Source organism: Anolis sagrei, chromosome 4, assembly GCF_037176765.1.
Source record: "Anolis sagrei isolate rAnoSag1 chromosome 4, rAnoSag1.mat, whole genome shotgun sequence".
NCBI lineage: Eukaryota > Metazoa > Chordata > Lepidosauria > Squamata > Dactyloidae > Anolis > Anolis sagrei.
In genome coordinates this window covers 39,491,761-39,505,024 of record NC_090024.1, presented here as the reverse complement: position 1 = coordinate 39,505,024, position 13,264 = coordinate 39,491,761, and the positions used below count along the sequence as shown (strand labels likewise).

The window sequence follows — 13,264 nt, the reverse complement described above, 5'->3', positions numbered from 1 at the left end:
ACTGGACCTGGCTTTACATTCTTAATGTATTTTACTTATTCTCTTGAAACCGAATCTCCTTTTGCTACTTAAATCATTTATGTATATCTGGTAAATTATGACCAAATTTGTTGTTAGATTGCATACAGTAAATTGAAATATACACTTGGTACACTACAGAATTGTTGTGCTTTTTATTTGGGTTATTTTGGGGAGGGGGAAAGTTGAGCAGACACACTCTCAAACATTTCTTCTGATGATATTGGATAAAATTTCTCTGGTCAACCTTGGTATTTGAAATAGTATGTCTCAGTGTTACCTTTTTGTAGTTGTTGCTTGTTTCAAAACCTGCTATCTATGAGCATTATCAGTATCGATGTTAAGATTAGACAAACCAAACATGAATAGCCAAGATATCTGTGCTAGTTTTCATTAGATTTTTCTTTTCCTTAATCAAGCAAAATGTTTGATATGAAGTCCACTAGCAGGCATTTTGTTCATTCTGCATTTTCAGAAAAGTTATTGTTTGTTTTATGAACCAAGACAGCAATTCTTGCATTCTTTTGGTCTATTTCTTCAAGCAAACCAAACATTGTTTTAACATTTATTTAGAAACTGATTACGTTTGTTCTCCAGTTTTTTTCTAGTTCCAGTTTTGTCCAGAATTAACTATCTTGGTTAGGTGTTAAGTTAAACACCTAATCATTTTGGTTATTATCTTGCTTTTCTTGCAAAGGAGGCCTGCTCACTTGGGAAACCTGAGCATGTTTAAAGTTAGCCTACACAACTTCCCAAATTTATGTTTTAAAGTTAAGTGATTGTGCAATGCACTATGAAATCGTATTTGTATTTGTCCATTAGAAGACATAATGAATAAATTAATGGCCACTAAGTACTACTGTAAATACCACTACCCAACTTTCGCCTCTGGTCAAAAAGAGAACTAGTGAATCATCTTTTGAAAAAAAATGTGGCCAAAATATGTCTTCCATGTTTCCCTTCTCTCTGTGCTGCTGTAGCAATGCCCTATATCAAAAGCTTGGCAAATGGGAAACTTTGAATTTGCTAGAAATTACTGGCAACAATTGTCTTTTCCTTTGGGGGGCATTCTTTTCTAAGACAATATTTTAAAAAAGAATTCAAACTGCCACTAAGTTTTCAATAGTTTCACCTTACTTACAAATTCTAGAAAGTGGGAGGGGAGTATTAATGTGACTATGGTTTTGGAAAAAAAATTTGATGTCACTTAGGATGCCATGCAAACCCCATTCTTTAATGTATGCTGACTAAACGTGATATTTCATTTGATAAATATTTGTTCATGTACAACCTAAAGGGCTTAAACGACAGCCTCTGATAAGCTCAGGATACATCAGTGCCTCTCTTCTTTTTTAAAGGAGATTTCCTGCAACAAAGACCTTCCTTTTAACTTATCTTGTGATACGAGCTTTTTAAGATGTAGTCCTAGCTCTAAGACCCAGAGGAAGTCTATAATGAACAAAATGTAATTTATTTGTTTGAGGAAACATTTGAAAAGAGATGTTCTTATAGCAGGTGAGCAGATAGACAACTACTTCTTGAGGTTAGTTCATCGATGTATGTTTTGCTGTTGAAACATGGGAAGGACTCTTTCCATTTTCTTTCTGCAATACAGATTCCACATCAACTCGTGACTTCAAATGGTTGAGGTCACTGGACAAACTGTTAACTTGGCTTTGCAGAAAATTCATGTCCTTTTCCTTTTCAGCGATCTGGGGAATTGAAAAAGGTGTGTTAATTCTAAATACTGCAATAAAACTGTTACAAAGGAAATAAAAAAGAGTCTTCATATTTGGCTGACTGTATATAAATATGGTATACGTAAAACTGTTTGTGACAACTGTCCACATTATAAAATAGTTCTCTTCAAGAGATGATAACAGTGGTTCTGATGAATAAGATTACAAAAGGAAATATGGTGAAGGCTTCATAGTAGTCACATTGTTTCTTTAAAGGAGAACGTGCTTTCAACTGCAGCAATAAAATTGAATGTTTGTGAGTTATGCCTGGTAAAATCTTAATGTGTGCTGCAGGGTATGGAGATTGAGTGCCCAGTATAATAATTTACTGTTCATAAGTAAGTAAGCATTAATACTCATAGCAGAAGACAGCAATAATTACTGGCTCCATGCAAGACCTACAAAAGCTTCTTTTCCAGAAGACATCCCCCAAACATCTAATTCAAAGAGGAATTAGTATCTGAAATACTTGGGCTTATTGTGGCAGAAGCTTTCAAATGCTAGAGGAACATGTTAATAAATTGTATACATCTGAAATATGGACTCAATCTCACATGAGCATAATGCGACAATACATTTGTTCTTGACATGAGTATCAACACTTTGCTTTTGCTCACAAGTATGGTTCCCCCTTTCCAGGCGTTTACTTACAGTAGTAGTTGCAGAATACAATAAAAACAGGGCAGATATTGTCAACTGGCTAAAATTATGCATTTGAATACTTTATTTTTCCATGAGCTTTTAGCTTCTCAGGCTTAGGAATATATATGTATAATAGAGGGAGCACATTTGTCAGCTGAAATGCTGAGCGTGAATCTACACTGCAGAACTAATGTGGTTTGGCACCATTTTAATTGCTGTGGCTCAATGCTATGGAATCAAGGAAGTTGATGTTTTACAAGGTGTCTAGCTTTTTCTGCCAAAGAGTGCTAGTGCCTCACCAAAGTACAAATTCATTGAGCCATGGCAATTAAAAGTGGTAACAAGCTATATTAATTCTATTGTGTAGATTTCACCCTAATGGGGATTTGGACCTTCAACCACCCTCCCCTGTAATTGCCAGAGAAGTATCCCATCAGTGCAGAAGCCTTCTATGCAGTCTTTACTTTACAAAACACTACAAATAGCTTTGCTGTAGTAAAACTTCATGTAGTAAAACTAGCTGCTCTGTGAAACTTCTCTCTGGACTCTGAATCACTTGGAGATATTTGTCTACTGCAATATTTTCCCCCTTTTGCTTCTGACTTGAAGCAATTTCAAAAGTGTTTTTCTGTGTGAAGGAGGCAGATTAGGGCTCGACTGAACAAACATATCAGTACTGAATTATTTTCACATCTTGTTCTCACCAAGTTAAATGAAACAAAACTGGGTTAGTGTATCTGGGGCTCTTGTTGTGGGAGTATCTTCAGTTTAGCAGTTACATTTCATTAGAAATAGGGGCTTTATTGCATGACACCACAGCTCTATAGATGCCATAAATGAAAACACTACTTCCTGTGCATCACAATCTCAATCCCACTATGCATGGCTAGTGCCACTTTAAATTAGAATCTCACATTTCACGTGGCTAGTTTTGCCTGTATGCAGCCATCATCATATCTTATTTGTATGTTCCAAATACCTAGTTTCACATGTGAAATCCACTTCCCGAATGGAAAACTAGATGTGCATTGATAAACTTAGGGAAATGCAGATGCTGATTGAAAAGTAAATAGGTACCTGTTCATGTAAATAAGAGATATGTTCTACCAAGGCAGTTTTTTCTGTGTGTAGCTTAGAATTTTCCAGTTGAATTGCAGCGTGTCTTCCTTCTAAATTTGTTAGTTGTGCCTGAAGCAACTGTCCATTTTGATCCACAGACCTCCTTTCTTGCTGCAGATGAAGGACCTAATACCAACGTCTTTAATTAGTGAGGCATTTTTTTACTACCAAAGCAGTGGACATGGTTTTTAAAAAAGGTTATGCATAGGAAGCATTTTATAAAAAAGAAATAGTGATAAAAGAAATATGGTGACATTTCAAGATATCGTAGAATTTGGTCAAGAACAAAATTGGGCTAAGTGAGATGAAGAACTACTGACAGAGGAGCCTCATTTCCAGTGGTATTAATACTTTCAATATTTGAAAGAGTTAAAGTGAACAAAATTTTATAATTTTGAATTGTAGAAATAAGTATTTGAAGTATTGTTTGTTTAGGATGATAAACACCTGTCAGATAAGATAGAATCATGAAGTTGGAAGAGACCTCGTGGGCCATCTGGTCCAAACCCTTGCCAAGAAGCAGGAAAATTGCATTCAAAGATGTATAAACCTTTGCCAAAATACAATGGCATCAGAACAAGTGGACACAAAACTTGTGTTAGAACTATTGTAACAGTTATAACATTGGGAGACATGTTAGTCAAAACAAATGAAATTTACACTACCAGATCTACTCTTGTATAAGTTGACCTTGTGTATAAATCAAGGGCAGGTTGTTGTTATTTGGGGAGGGGGAAGATGGCAAATTCCTATGGTACATGACCACAGCAACAGGACTGTTGTATGCTTAGAAGTAAGAGAGTATTGATGGGCAAAGTCTGTCTACTAAGGCCCCTTCCACACAGCTGAATAAAATCCCACATTTTCTTCTTTGAACTAGAATATTTGGCAGTGTGGACTCAGATAACCCAGTTCAAAGCAGATATTGTGGGATTTTCTGCCTTGATATTCTGAGTTAAATGGCTGTGTGGAAAGGCCTTAAGACTTTTGGATGTAGCTGACTTAATCAGAAAAAAACACTGGTGTCTTTTTTGAAGATTGGGAAGCATTTTTTCCATAGAAAAACAAGTACAATATATTGACTGCAGTTGTTGGTAATGACTAGAGTAACTGAGCAGCTGAAAAGTGTAAACTGCAATGTCACCAGAAGAAGACATTTTATTTAGCATGGTGCAAGCTGATTATCCCTTATCTGAAATGTATAGGACTAGAAGGGTTTTAAATTTATTAGTTTATACTAGATTTTGGAATACCTGTATTTGCATATTTTACATAATAGAATAGCTTGGAGATGAGGCCAAGTCTAAACACAGCATTCTTTTTTGTTTCATACGTACTTCATATACATTTATTTGTATACAGTCTTTTCAATAAATATGTGCATGAAACAAAGCTTGTGTAAAGCAAACCATAAAAAAGGACTTTATTCCATGCTCCCCTGCCCCCAATTTCTGAACAATTAGAATTCATTGTGGGAATGATGCTTAATGGAGCCCATCCCATGATGCCGGGGGGGGGGGGGTTCCTGTCAGTGTCCATAATATTTCATTAGGGAAATGTCTGAAACAATCCAAAAAAAAAGGCAGAGGGAAGACAGTCAGAGAACATCTTTGGGAGATGAACCAGGGTATAACTGGAGAAAACACCAAGAACATGTGGGAGGGAAATGATCAGAACCGTCCTTGTAGAATCAAATCAATGATGTGAGCAAATGAGCTGTCCTGAGAGTGGTCTCCTACCAAGCAGTGAGGCCCTGGTACTCTGCCATAATGCAGCTGCCCAATCCTTGCACGGTAATTAAAAAATAAATAAGAAATAGCACTACTTTAGGAATTTGCAAAAATCCATAATGTATCCTACAGTCTACCAGTGCAATTGATTAAAGGATAAGAATATGTGATAACCTTATCCTGTGCTTTATGAATTTTCTGCTTTTCATCCTGTAGTGATGCCTTCAAGTAGGTGAGCTCCATCTGTAGTTTCCGTTCTCTTTCTCTTTCTGAAGCCATTTCAGAGACTGCTCTTGAATGGGAGCTATTCTCCTCTTCTCTCAGCTGTCTCTCCTGCAATATTTTTGTGAAATTGTACATTAGCAAAACAAGTTGTGTAAATAATCTCTGAAGAACATGATAGCCATCCTGGCCTTTGTGCTATTTACCACCCCCTTCTACCTTTCCCTTCTCCTTATGCAATTGCTAGAGCGAAGATGAATCACTTGCTCTCTCTTCCAGCTTTAAAGTGTTATTAGCTGCTTACAACTAAAGATGGATCTGCACTGCAGAATTAATGTTGTTTAGCTGATTTTAACTACCATGGCTCAATGTTATGGAATTACCTGAGTTGTTTCACAAGGTTTTTAGCCTTCTCTGCCACATAGTGCTGGTGCCTTATGTTGTGAGAAGGCAAGAGCATACTGTGCATGGAGATGCATCGATTTTTTGGGGCAAAAGGAAGTAACAGGTTACACTTCAGCGAGTAAGTACAGTTCAAAGACATTGGACATATAGTTTATAGAGGTTTAATGATGCACCAAGCATTCAGGAAGCAGTGTCCCCATCACAGAAATGTCATGTTATTTAAATTTCTGCAAATAGCTTTTATGCCATTTCCGTAGACTTCCTTCTATCTACCTCTGGCCAATGTGAGGTATCCTTGAGAGTCTGGATATATAATACTCTCATTTGTAATCATTTCCAAATGCTCTTATGGCTCTTGTATAGTATTCTTCCACCCTGGGCTGCTTCCAGGGGGAAGAAATATGTGCAGCCATTTCAATTCATGTACTAAACTCAACATATAAAAACAAATTATAACAACATCTAAATTTAAATAAAACATGAAATAAATTGACACAGACTGAAGTTCCACCTTGAAAATGCACTCATACAAAAGAGGATTGCATTCAAAGGGACTACTGTTATGGAAATGCTTTGTGTACTAGTTTCTTCCTCCAATTTATTACATTTAGCTGCTGCTGTCTAAGCAGTAGTTTGTTCAAATCAGTGGCAGAAGCATAAATCAGTTGCCATTTATGTTCTTGAATCTAGACTTATGTGAAATACCTTTTCTTTAATTCAGGGGGAAACTATGAGATTGTGGCATTGTTCTCAGTTAATAACCCATGCTATGAATATTATGGAAGAGCTGCAACAATGCCAGCCTTTGCCATGGTAGAGTTCCAATAAAACTGTCAGAATTACATGTCCTGGGATCTGTATTAAGTGTTATTAAATGGTTTTGCTTCTATAGTATAGCTAAAGTTATTCCACCAAGATCATAAAAGTTGAAAGAGACTACAAGGACCATCCAGTCCAACCCACTGCTTGCAGGAACAGACAAGATTATTCAAACATGTATTGTCAAAGGCTTTCATGGCTGGAATCACTGGATTGTTGTGAGTTTTCCAGACTATGTGGCCATGTTCCAGAAGCATTATCTTCTGACATTTTGACTGCATCTATGGCAGGCATCCTCAGAGGTTGTGAGGTCTGTTGGAATCTAGGAAAATGGCGTTTGTATAATTGTGGGATGTCCAGGGTGGGAGAAAAAACTCTTTGTCTGTTTGAGGTAGGTGTGAATGTTTCAATCGGTCACCTTGATTAGCTTTCAGTGGCTTAGCAGTTGCAAGGTCTGGCTTCTTACTGCCTGGGGAGTCCTTTGTTGGGAGATGATTAGCTGATTGTTTCTTGGCTGGAATTCCCCTGTTGCAGGCAAAATGTTGGGAGAGAATGCTTCTGGAACATAGCCATACAACCTGGAAAACTCACAACCCAATTATTCAAACATGTTATACTTTGAGATATATACATGTAGTTTTCAAACAGTTGATGATACCAAAACTCTTATTTACAAACTGAAAAAATTGTAATGGAATGTGCCAGTAGCTGTTTCTATTTTTCAAGATAGAAATCGAGGGCAAGGATCTGACAGATATACTTACTCTATTGAGTTGCTTTGTGGCTTCTAACACTCGAGCCTGGAGGAGAGTATTTTCTCTCGTCAGATGCCCACAACTTTCTGCCATCTTGTTCCGCAAGTATTTGTCTTCATCAGTTGAAAGTCCTTTTTCTTTGAGGGCTTGCTTTAATTTTTCCGCTTCTTCACTACATGTGGATAATTTTAAATACTGCTTAAGTACGAAATGTAGAAAATGTTGGCCCTAATATTTTAAAAGTGTATCTAAAAGTTTCAGGCAATGGGTGTTATTTCCGGCTTTACAGGTGTACTGTACATTTTTATACACAATAATTCTGACAGTTAAAGGAGACAATATTTATATTCCTACCGAAGTTCTTTAGCAATCTGCTGTTGAGTGGACTGGAAACTGGTCAGGAATTTCTCTTCTAGCTGATGGAGTAATGCCTGCAGCTGTATACATTCTGATCTGCATTTTGTAAGTTTCTGTTCCATATCTTGGTGTTGCTGAATCTGCTGCTGAAGCTGTTGAAAACACTGAAAAAGTGAATGCTAGACATTCCTTTCTCCCCATGTTTTGTAACTATTCTGAAAAGTATCATTAATGCCTCTTCTAGTGAGCGAGACTGTCCTGCTCTGAGTCTCTTCCGTGACCGGTTTATTGCACAATAAACAGATTGTCATTATTCATTGGCTCTGCAGAGTTTGGATGGCGGCCTCCCAGGCTGTACATCTGTTACAAGATACTGCATTTTCCAGGTGCTAGATCTATCTATCTTTTGCCTCTGGAAAAATCTTGTTATTTGCCAGTTTTCGGAAATAATAATAATAATAATAATAATAATAATAATACTTCATTTGTATTCCACACTAGCTCCCCGAAGGGACTCAGGGTGTTGAAATCCGCCCTAAATACAATGCCTAAATACAACAACCAATACAAACATAATAGCAAAAATAACTCAAAATATAAAAACAAATTATAATCTAAATTTAAATATAACATATGAAATAAATTATATCTAACATAAAACAGAACATTGAACAGAAGCATCAATTTACCAGAGCTGACAAGGTTCATTAGGGCTTGTAAAGTTAATTATTGCCAAAGATGTTAACTGGGCTAACAGTATACAGAGCCCGGAAACAAATAACAGTTTTAAATCAGAGGTATAGTAACAGTATCACCATCTAATCTTATTCCTTTTCATATGCTAATAAGTAGAAGTAAGCTTTTGGTTGTTTTTTGAAGGTGAGGAGGGAGCGGGGCATCTTTATTTCTTTAGGGAGGGAGTTCCAGAAGTAGGGAGCAATCACAGAGAAGGCCCCTTTTTTCGTTCCCACCAGCCGTACTTGAGACAGAGGTGGGACTGAGAGCAAGGCCTCCTCCATTAAACCACAAGGTCTGAGTTGGTTTGTAAGAGGAGATGTGATTGGTCAAATAGCCTGGATCCATACTGTTTAGGACTTTAAAGGTAATTACTAGCACTTTGTAGTTAGCCCGGTAGTAGACCGGCTGTCAGTGGAGCTGCTGTAACAGAGGAGTGGTTCTCTCCCTGTACGGTGATCTCTGAACCAGTTGAAGCTTCCAAATTATCTTCAAAGGCAGCCCCACATAGAGAACATTGCAGTAGTCCAGACAGGATGTGACTAAGGCATGGACTACCATGGCAAAGTCTGGCAACTCAAAGTACAGGTGCAGCTGGCGCACAAGTTTTAATTGTGCAAAGGCACTCCTGGCCACCACCAACACCTGCGGTTCCAGGGTCAGCAATGCATCCAGGAGCACCCTCCAACTGCGATCCTGTGTTTTCAGGGGGAATGCAACCCCATCCAACACAGGCTGTAATCCCATACACTGATCTGCCTTCCGACTGACCTCTGTCTTGTCTGGATTTAGTTTCAACTTATTTGCCCTCATCCGGTCCATTACTGGTGACAGGTAGTGGTTTAGGACCAGGAAATAATGAGTGAAAGAATCCTACATATAGTTGTAGGCAACCATCTGCAACCTCGATTCTGGATGCTCACTTCCTTTTGCATCAAAAGTGGTCCTTGGATAAGCACTGGGATGCAGTGGGATGGAGGAAATTGCATTTTGACCTGCTTCAACAAAACATGTGTGAAGATGGTTACCTATAAGGAATCAGTACTTTCCCTTATGGAATGTGACTGCTGTGTACCCATAGGCTGTTAGGTATAATGCTCCATTAAGAGAAGCACACAGATGCTGCCTTGCTGCCTGCAGTAATTCAAGCACTTAGGGGAGAAAAAAGCAGCTGGGAAAACCATTCACTCTCATGGTTTGCTACTACACTACTGCAGTATTCATGTAGCACTAGCTGATTTTTCGGAAATAGAAAAGCAGCCCCGTCTTTCACTCTACATTACTATTTTGTTTTTTGCTGGAAGATTATTTTAATTTCCATGATTATTAATTTCCAATTTTCCAGGACCCAGCATGAGTTCTACCGTACCAAGGGAGTCCTGCTAAGGTGCAATTGTTTAAAATGCAATGAAAATGTTGTTTCCTGACTGCAGCCATTTTTAGTTACATCTTAAAGATACCTTTCTAGGGTAGCTTCAGGCATTCTGAGCAGATTTTTGTCAAATTTCATGCCATGCTCTTATCAAGGAGAAAGGGGTCTTGTCCTTTTCGAAAGCAACCAAACCATGCATGAAGCCTGGTGAAACCGTTATCACAGAGTCATGCTGGAGGATGTAGAAATTATTATGTTCCCATCTTCTACACTGTCCATTTAATGTAGTTCGAAGCTATCTTCAAACTGCCTGACAACAAATTCCCAAAGAAATGTACCAAAAAAATCCTTGATGTGGTTTGTGTAATCACCATCTCGGCCTCAAACTGATTTTGCCATCATGTGGTTTACAATGGAGTGTACTGATGCACATTAAGGCTTTTTTCTGGTCTTCCTGCCAATGTTGCTTATGCCTATTTAAAGTCCTTAAAGTGTGATGCAATGTGCTTTCATGGTGTGTGTCATCTAGATACTGCAGCTTTGAATTGCATTAAATGTTCACTGTAGATAGGGTCAATGGTCAACTTCTGGTGAAAGCACATCATAGAGTCATGCTGGAAGACTTGAGACTTTATCCCGTTAGGTAATACTCAATTTCTGAGACTGTTTGGGAATGATTTTGAATGTTTCCCAAACGTTTGCCCCATCCTGTCAGTATTCCGTCGGAATCTGTCTGCAGAGCATCGCAAAAACAGGTTATTTGCAGATGGAATTCTAATCATGTTTTTTTGAAATACTACTGATTCTTTGGTTGCCGAAGCCTTGTTTTTGTGTGTGATAGGAAAATCTGTATGCATCCCATCAGCAACAATACTTTTTAAAAGGTCATAAAGTGAAGTAGGGGGTGTTTTGAATGGATTGGGAGGAGCCAGCCTTCTGTGGTGCCCAGGGGATGTCCTGATGTGTTACCATCCTGTGGGAGGCTTCTCTCATGTCCTGACATGAAGCTGGAACTGTCTCATGGATTCAAACCACCGACCTCCAGGTCAGCAGTTCAACTGGCACAAGGATTTAACTCACTGTGCCACCGTAGCTCCTTAGAATCATAATAATCAGGTGTGATGAGGAGAGAATGCACTCCATCTCAATACAGTATGCATCCAGTCCTAAAAAAATATGAGATGCATACTGATATAAACAGATGATATCCCAATGTACTACAGTCCCTAGAGAATGCCTAGAAAGGACATGTTTGGTCAAAGGCAGGTAAAAAAAACCATAAGCATCAATCCCTGTGGATACAGGAGTCATATTGTAACTGGGTTCTGTTGGCAAAAAAAGAGTCTAATCAGAAGCATCCAATTCTATTTTTTACTGCTGAAAGCTGGCCCAATGTTGTATCTCGTGGCACTTACCTAAATATGGCAACAATTCACCCTGCTAAATCTTTCAACACGTTTTATGAAACATCTCACCTGTGATTCCCAAATTTGGACATCATGCTCTTTTTCCTTCACTGCATTTATAGTCTGCTGTACTTCTCGCTGAATTTTTAGCAGTTCTGCTTCTTTATGGGAAACTTCCTGGGTACTGATGTCAGCCAGTCTCTTCAGCTTTGTAGCATCCTCCATTAGTGCCAGCTTTTCTCTAGCATTTGTATCTGCAAAGCAGGACCTCTATATACATTTAAAATTATATTATCTTCTTACATACTTCAGTTCCCTTTATGAGACTGTCTACTCAACTGAGTTATATTATAAAATGTTTCTAAGGCTGCCGTTCTAAATGTCCTTAATAGGAAAGATGCCCTTGTGAACATAAAACATATTTCCAAATAAAGCAGGCTAAGGATTAAGCTGACAGATACTTTGAGGTGACACCCAATCTCCATCCTATGCATAAAATAAAAATAAACAGTATTCTGAATAGCTAAACAAGCAAGATATCCAGCAAGAAGGTTGCAGTATCTTGCTAACCATGAATCTCTACAAATTAAACCAGTATTATTGCTATGTCACACAGATTATTTGTGTTTAGCTTTTCAGTTTCTCTAAACCCTGAAAGAGCATAAGTAGCCATAAGCCAGGATTATCTGAACTACCCCATATTTCATCACATAATAGTCACACCCCCATGCACTGGATGGATCAGAAGATGATGCACTGTTGGAAAGTAAGGGGGAGAAAAAACATCTTTTTTGAGCAGTGCATCAGATAATGCCAGCAATGCCACTGGCGCGGGAACTATGGACAAGGAAGGTTAAAATACTTCAGTATGCAAAATTGTTTCCTGGACAATCCTGGATATGTTCTCAAGTTGTTTTCAACATTGTTTTATTGAAATATTATTGTTTTGTAACAAAAAGGGTTTTTCCTTGTGTTATAGTTGCACCCCCCCTTTCCCCCCCCCCCCCCCCGAAAAAGCTATGCAATGAAAATAACTATTTTTCTTGTTCTTCCTTCAATTTCACACACATATTTGACAGTGTTGGGTGATCTATGAACAGAACAATAAAGTTTGCTGTTCCACTAAAAGTATTTCTAGGGAAACAATCTCCAGCAAATTATTATAGAGATGATCATGAATATCATTATAAAAAATATTGATGGCATTGGCTAATTTTAGCTGTGGATGAAAAGTAATGCACCTGTGGTTCCTAATCCAGCAAATGGTCTTTGGGCATCAGCTGGTTTATGAATGTGAGTCTCTTACATGATTTATACTTGTTCCATTCTTTTCCACTATATGTTTCTAAAAAAGTCACCTGCATGATTCCCTATTACTGAAAGCCAAAGCTCTCTCTGAAATTTACAAATCTTTTATTGTGCACTTCACTGTTTCACTTAAAACTACAGTTGGCATTCCCGTTGGGTCATTTTTATGTAGAATCGGCTGTGAGTACGAAATGGTGCAGAGAGAGGACAACATGCTTCCTATACAGCACTGGTTCTCAACCTGTGGGCCCCCAGGTGTTTTGGCCTACAACTCCCAGAAATCCCAGCCAGTTTACCAGTTGTTAGGATTTCTGGGAGTTGAAGGCCAAAACATCTGGGGGCCCACAGGTTGAGAACCACTGCTATACACTGTCATTTTCACAGGAGAGAAATGCCATATATAAAATCAATATTGCTCTATTCATATTTATAAGAGTGTCTTAACTGCAATAATCCCAGGAAATAATTTTTTTTCCTAATTACCAGATAATGTTTGAAGATGCCTGAGAATTGCTTGTGCTTCAGTTTCAAGTATCCTGGAGTTGTCTTCTTTCTTTGCTATTTCTATTTGTGTTGTGTTTATTGACGTTTCCAGTTCCTTTAAAATACAAACTATAAGTTAATATCATATAGAACA

The 13,264-nt window shown here is 38.1% G+C and overlaps 1 long non-coding RNA gene across 1 annotated transcript; it reads right to left on the bottom strand.

Annotated features, from left to right (window-relative positions):
* Positions 1 to 7,480: 7,480 nt before the first annotated feature.
* LOC132773500 (uncharacterized) lies at positions 7,481 to 11,567 on the bottom strand. The gene is made up of 3 exons (XR_010909725.1): positions 11,389 to 11,567; positions 7,804 to 7,958; positions 7,481 to 7,621 (listed from the first exon to the last, which is right to left on the bottom strand). It is a non-coding gene; the product is annotated as an uncharacterized lncRNA (long non-coding RNA).
* Between the last annotated feature and the right edge of the window lie 1,697 nt (positions 11,568 to 13,264).